The sequence below is a fragment of the Mus caroli genome, chromosome 16 (assembly GCF_900094665.2).
Source record: "Mus caroli chromosome 16, CAROLI_EIJ_v1.1, whole genome shotgun sequence".
Lineage (NCBI taxonomy): Eukaryota > Metazoa > Chordata > Mammalia > Rodentia > Muridae > Mus > Mus caroli.
In genome coordinates, this window is record NC_034585.1 from 7,555,473 (window position 1) to 7,562,954 (window position 7,482).

General features: G+C 48.6%; 1 protein-coding gene across 1 annotated transcript in view; it reads right to left on the reverse strand.

Annotated features, from left to right (window-relative positions):
- The window catches only part of Litaf (lipopolysaccharide induced TNF factor), a 37,240-nt gene extending 31,483 nt beyond the window's left edge, over positions 1-5,757 (reverse strand). Inside the window, exon 1 of the mRNA XM_021184762.2 lies at positions 5,687-5,757. The gene's annotated coding sequence lies outside the window, so the exon portion shown is untranslated. The remainder of the gene's footprint in view (positions 1-5,686) is intronic.
- Between the last annotated feature and the right edge of the window lie 1,725 nt (positions 5,758-7,482).

Below are 7,482 nucleotides of genomic sequence, written 5' to 3' on the forward strand. Positions count from 1 at the left end.
GCTCACAACCATCCGTAACGAGATCTGGCGCCCTCTCCTGGAGTGTCTGAAGACAGCTACACTGTACTTGCATATAATCAATAAATAAATCTTTAAAAAAAAAAAAAAAAAAAGAGGTGGGGCCAGGAGGGTTAGGAGTTCAAACTTAGCCAGACTTGGGGAGTAAGAGGCCAACCTGGGCTACATGAGACCACCCATCTCAAAAAGGGAAAGAAAAAAGTTTAAAATAAACTCAAAAGGGAAGAGATCCCAGAATTTCAACAAAACAATGGTTTTCAAAGGCACCTCCAAACTAAACGCAGTTCCCAGCCCCTCTCTCCCCACTTCCTTCTCAGCCACATGTGGGTGGTACATGCTGTGGAAAATACAGGCTCCAGACAGGCTCCCCTGAGTAGAGCTTTCTAGATTTAGGTATCAGATCAACACCCAAAAGGGCAAGGCCTTCACAGAGACAAAGCAGCCTTTTTATCACCGACGTAATCCTCTAAAATCAGTTCTTCCAGAAATAAAAAGATACTTTCATTTCCACTCATGAGCCCACAGCCCAGCTGCCCTGGCCGTGGAAAGGAAACACAAGGCTGGGTAGCACAAGTATGGAAATCACAGAAATGACTCCTCCAGTATGGTGGAGAGGAGCTGGCATGCAGATGGAAGCAAGCTTTAGAAAATGGCCTAGTTTGTAAACAAGAAAGAAAACTAGCTGAGAAGGCCAAAGGATCTGGCTTTGAGGTCTTGGAAGAGGGAGTAAAATATCCCTTAGGGTAATCTGTGCATAAAGGAGCGGGGCTGTGCTAAACCTAGAACTGTATGTCCATGAGATTAAACATTCTTAACTTCACTCTGTAAAGTACAAAAACTGTAGCACTGCAATGAAATGTAACTTGGTGATGACTGACGGCCAAGCAAGGAGAAAGAATGGCGTTCCTGAAACAATTCAGAGAAGGAAGGACAGACTAGACAAATGAGCACTGTCAGACCCTCGGGTTTAAGAAACGGCATTTGCTGGGTGGTGTCTGTCCTCCCTGACAGACTTGACCCATGGGGGGGGGGGGAGGGGGGACGGACTCGGAAGCTCTTGGTAACTTGGTAAAATATTTCACAGAAATGTTTTCAAACTCCATCTTCTGAATTTCTGTGGTTTCTGTAGGCTCGTGTGTCCCACAAGGCAAAGATAAAGTTGCCACAAGGTTCACATACTGCACAAGTAAGTACAAATTACACTGATTTGTGGACTGGAAAACCGCTTAAAACCGCTTCCACAGCGAGTGGAGCTGCGCCCTACCATCAGAGTGCACAACTTCCCTGGGGATCCCGGTGAAACCACATTCCAGTCTCCCCCATGAACAGCATCAATAAGCCTGAACCAGGCTAGCAAGAAAAGGACAGGCTCACTGGGAGCGGAGAGGACCACCCAACCAAGAAAGCCATCACGGCTTCGCATGCTTGCTCCAGTTATGCCTGCTTTCACCTCCCGCGTTTCCTGGAATCCTGCTGGGTTCTACTGTTTAATTTTAAGATTATATTTTAGTTTGTGTGTATGTGCTCATGCATACACATATGACACGGTACAAGCATGGGGGTCATAGGGTGACTTACAGAAGCCAGGTCTCGCCTGCCTTTACATGGATTTTGAGGGTTAAACTCAAGTCATAAGACTTGGCATCGAGTGCCTTTTCCTTCTGAGCTATCTTGCCTGTTCTACTGGTAGTAGTTCTTAATTAAATATTTTAAGCTGGCAGTGGTGGTGCACATCTTTAATCCCAGCACTTCAGAGGCTGAGGCAGGGGGAGCTCTGAGATCAAGGCCAGTCTGGTCTACAGAGTGAGTTCCAGAACAGCCAAGGCTACATAGAAAAACCTTGTCTCAAAAACAAAACAACAACAAAAAGCATGCATGCGTGCACACACATACACACACACATATTTAAATATCAGAACATGGTCTATAAATTTCACTGGAATCAGGATTAAGTTAGTCAATGGTAAGTTTCCTGTTGCTGTTGTAGGTTTGCTAGTTTGGTTTCTTGAGTCTGGTCTCAACTTCCTGGGGGCTGGAATGAGAGGCCTGTGGGGCCATGTCCAATTCACACTAAACTCTGAGACTTAGGTCGCTCAAGAGGCTCCATGGGCCAAATGGCTTAAGTTCTCTACCACTGGTTTTCTGGAGCCTTCCAGGTTCATCCAACCTATGTCCTGGAGGCCAGATGCACCGCAGGGAGAATGAGACCCAACATAATTCTTTTTTGTAACTTGGCTGCAGGGTTCTCCAGTGATGTCAGTGATGAGGTCAGAGTCTGGACACATCTGCTAGGCTTGACCCCTTGGGAGTTAATGGCCTACAAGGATTGGAATAGGTGGATAGTTGTTGCCTAATGAATGATTAACCTACTGGAACGCAGGCAATGAAACTGCTCAGGATGACACTCATCATATCAGTGACGCTGACCAGGAACGGAACTGCCTGGGTCTCAGAAGCACTGTCTCCCTCTGATGTCTTCCCACCTCCCCTCCCTGTGGGCAGGTGAAGGACTTGGACTGCTCTCCAAGGCTGTCATAACTGGGAGCTATTACTTGAACCCTACAGGAGCCACCTGGCTACAATGGTGCTGGCCTAAGGACCAGAGTATAATCTCCGGGACCTAGAGAAAAAGCTAGACATGGTGGCATACGCTTATAATCCCAGCACTGGGGAGACAGATGCCACAGTCTCTGGTACTCACTAGCCGGCCAGTGATCCTGCTTCAAAGGAGGTGGGCAGTACTCCAGAAGGTGACCCAAAGCCCTGAAGTTGTCCTCTAGGCTCCACATATACACACCTGCACCTAAAACTGTAAGTTTCATTTTTATTTTTAATTAGGTGTATGAGTCCAGATGTGGGTATGTGCACATGAGTGCAGTGCCCAGAAAGGCCAGAAGACAGCATCAGATCCTCTGGAGCGAGTTTCAGGCAGTTCTGACCTGACTGACGTGGATGGTGGGTAGCAAACTCAGCTCCTCTGAAAGAGTAGCTAGGAATCTCTCCCCTCCCCATACACATGCTTTAAAGAGAGGAAGAGGGAGAGGAAAGGCCACCTCTCTCTCTCTCTCCTGATCATAGCTGTTAAAACCTTGGAGTCCTGCCCCATCTCCAGGAGAATGAAATTTACAGAGGGCCAAAAAGATTGAGCAAAATGACTGGCTTCACCCCCAGCATCTGTGTACAAACAAATTGTGTTTCAATGTCTTTGTTCTAACATGTCTTTTGTTGAAGGCATTTTGGATGTGAGTCTTGGAATGTTGAGAACTTCTTGTCTACAAACTTAACAAAATGACACACAATTCTCAAAGACCTGTAGTCAAGTGACACTCTCAATGAGTCTAATGCTGTCATCACTACCCAGACTGAAATGATCAACAATAAAACAAAGTTATGAGGACCCCAGAAGCAGCACTTGACCTCAAACTCCAATTCCACAGTGGGTAAACACCACTCAAGTTCAGAGTCAGCCATGGGTGGCCAAATGGCAGAGACCGACACACAGAGCAGGGTCTGTTTACCTGTGGATATAAGCCACCTGGTTCCCGGGGCCATTTTCATGGCAGCAGAAAGCCAAAACAAACAAAATACAAGTGACTGGTGCCAAGACTCCAGGGCTTCCTCCTACTTTCCACCCTCACCAGAGCTTCAGGGAAATTTGCAGGAAAACTTGAAGTGGGGGGAGGGGTTCTGCCCATTCTCACTTCAGCATGAGGACATCAGTAGGAATGACTGGGTTAAATGGAAGGCAGGAAAGCAGGAACTGCCTATGGCCAGCCCCTTCCACTCAGCAGGTTTTGCTCTTACTGTGTTCCATCCTGCACTTGTCTACACCTCTGCTGCAGCTCTGCTGAGACCTTTCTGCTTATGTGCAGTGTGCTCAGACCTCAGCTTTCCCATACAACTTTCCCTGTCTAGGAACATCTCCCAATTGCCTAAGTTGGGATTCTGAGCTAAGCTCTGAACTTTTCAACAGCACGCCTGCTTTTCGCCCATAGCATAAGTCACTTAGGGCCAGGAGCCATTTTTTTCAGCATTTTCAAAGGACAAGGGGTAGCCCTTTCCCCTTCTATGGCCAGGCCATAAAAGTATTGAAGGACAAAGGAATGCATCTGCCAAAGGCAGGGAGCTACTATCTAGGGAGTCTAGTATCTTAGAGACTCAAGACACTGGGTGGATCTGATACCAATCACTGTGCCACTTGATTCAGTAAACTATCATAAGGATATTTTTTTCAGACAGGAATAAAACCATTCATTATTAATGCCTTTAGTGGAATAGGAAAGAGGACAATGGGCCTCTCCCACAGTAGATCTACAACAAATATTTCTGAGCTGGCCTCAACACCTTTAGAAGGCAGAGCAAGGATTGGCTGAGAAGAGAGTCAGATGAAGTATGGGTGTTATTCTAGGTCAGGCAAGGCAAGCGACACACCCTCTGGATCCTGATCCAACTGATAAAGCCAGTCGCTGGAGGAATTACTGATACCATTCAGCTCCTTTCTCTCTCCATTAGTTCTACTTTTAAAGAGTCAATCTGAGAAGGCTGGAGCGGAGGGCAGAAGAGCAGGCAAGCACCTACTGGTAGAAATGATTTTCCTTCAAAGGACTCCAATATGGAGTCCAGGAGTCCCTGAACCAGTTTCAGCTCACCATCCTCAGAGGACGGTTTAATTCAGAAAAGGCTGGAGGAGCGACTAGGTGGCACAACCCTGTAATCTCAACAATGTGGAGGCAGAAAGTCCAGGAGTTCAAGACCAGCCTCAGCTACATATGGAGTTGGGATGCTAGCCTGGGCTAACTAAGACCGTCTCCAAACAGCAAAAAGGGGATGAGCTTAGAGAGCCCCGTGACTTCCACAAACTATTTCCCAATGACTACCGCTCAGTCCAACAGAGAATGACATCAGCTTCACTCTCCGGAAGCACAAACCCGACAAAGTATTAGGTAGGGAATGTCCAAACGACCCTTTCTAAAACACACCCATGCTCCCCTCACCTCTTCCTCTTAAACCTCAACGGAAAGCTGTGGGCACAATACCGTATGACGATCAAAAGCACCGTCTAGACCTACACGGACCTGGAAACCACTGGGAAGCAAGAACTGGGCTGGCAAGACAGGCGGGGGGTCACGTCCTCCTTCGCCTGGGCTCCAGACTCCGCGATCCTGAAGTTCCCCTTCTCTCCGATAGCTCGCACCGGTCTGGGAACCCGTGTGAAACTCACAGGGATAAGAGCAAAAGACGCGTGGGCCCGGAACTGCTAAAGAGCATCTGGAAAGTTATCCTACTTTTTGTCTATTCGCTTTTGCTTTCAGAGTACGCACAGGAGCGTTCTCCAAATCGCAACTTAGATACTAAAGATTACTAGAGAAAGTCGCGCCTTTTCCTATAAGCCCGAGGGGCATCATTTGGTGAGATTCGGATGGAAGCTGGGTAGTCCGAGACTGAGAACCAAACACAACCGGAGCACTGCTGGGACCCCTCGCCCTCAATCCCGCCCAGAGCGCGCCACCCCGGGTCCCACGACATCCCAGCTCGCCCCCCGAGGAGAGCGCGGTGCCCCGGGACTCTAGGCAGGTGGCAAAGCCAGACCCCCGCCTCTGTTGCCGCCCCGTGCCCAGCGCCCCGAATCTGGTGTTCCCCACCGGGCACCCAGCAGGGCCGCACTCACCGCTGGCCGCGCCGCCAGTCGAGCCGGGAGGTCTGCTCTGGCCGCGCGCGCGGGCCGGGAGGGCTCCGGGGAGGCAGGGCGAGCCGGGGGCGGAGATGTTTCGGGGCGTGGCTTGGTGGAAAGGGCCAGATGGGGCGGGGTCTGGGAGGGGAGGAGCGACAGCCTAGAGGCAGGAGGAGTGGGGATGAAGCTTCGACCTGAGTGGGCTGGCGAGAGGCGGGGCGCGCGAAGGCGGGGCCAAAAGGTCGGGCGGGAGGCGGACTCTCGAGCCGCGAGGCCCGGGAGAGGGAGGGGCGAGATTATTCTTTGTTTCTAACAGCCACAACTACACCTCCACCAAAGTCAAGGCATAAAGACAACCTACAGAATGGGAGACAACATTTGTATGTTATGTAGCTGATGAAAGTTTATAATTTGAATAAAATTATATGATGAACAGTACCGAGGGTAGAGGCGAATATTCAAGATCGGCCTGATCTAAAACAGTTCCAGGCAAGCTAAGGCTTTATAGTGAGACCAGTCTCAAAAAGCCAAAAACTAGTGCCAGACTGCAGTCCAGCTGGTAGAGGGCTAACATTAGCATGCATGAAAACAGGGTTCATACCCAGCGGCCCATAAATGAGTATAGTGCCACAAGCCCAGCACATTTTACGGCTGAACAGTTTCTCAAAAAAATTGTGGCTAATCTGAAAGACATAGGAAGTTTGAAGCCAACCTCAGATACACAATGAGACCCTGTCTCAACCCATCCCACACATACACAAAAAGAACATTCTTACAACGTACGTGGAGGGTGGGGGGGAGGTGCGCGCGCGCATGTGAGCACACACAAGCTCACAGTAGAGTTTCACTGTGTAGCCCCACCTGGCCTTGAATTCACAGAGATCTGCTTGCTTCTGTCTCCTTAGTGCTGAGGCTAAAAGTGTATGTTACCATGCATGGCTTACATTTTAACCCTTTGCTTTAATGTGAGCACAGTAGCAGACAGAAAAGGCTTCAGGAAGAAAAGGTTTATTTTGGGTCATAGTGTGAGAGGGTTTCAGTCCATCTCCATGGGAAAGATTTGGCAAAGCTGTTGAGATTATGGCAGCTGAAGCTATGCCGATGCTACTCACATTACAGTAGACCAGGATGGAGAAGAGGGAGTGATCAGATACAAGGAATAGAATTAACCTTCAATGGCCACCCTTAGCAGATAGGCCCTGCCTCCTAAATCCTCCTCTGTAATTTCAGTGCTGGGATGGGAGAGGTAGGAAGATCCCTGTCGTTTGCTGGCAGCCAGTCTACAGAACTGGAGAGCCTTGGGTTCAATTGAGATTCTACACCAAAAAGTATAGTAGAGTACACCTGGCAGAGAAATACCATATTACGGTCATGTAATTGCTTTTCCCTGGGTGAGGCTTATCCATTGTATTCCTCACATGCTGTTCCTAGGGTTTCCCCAAACATGGGTACCTCAAATGCTTAATGTGTGGTATGGGATGAGTAGTTGGGGTACAGACTGGGTTCAAGCTCTCCCTTAATTTTTTTTTTTAATTTAAAAAAAAAAAACACAGGGAACAATTGAGAAAGTCATGTGACATTGGCCTCTGGCCTGTCTACAAGCATCTGTGCATGTGTGCTTATGTGTGTGCACACACCCAGTAATAACGTTGGAAGGGAAGGGAAGAAATGCTCTCCCTGGTGCACTGCTGGTGCATGTGAGAGGGTGCAACTGCTGTTCTGATTTCAGGTGGCACACACAACTGAAAACAAGTGTTCCAACTTGTAAGTCTGTACAAGACTGCTGTGGGCCC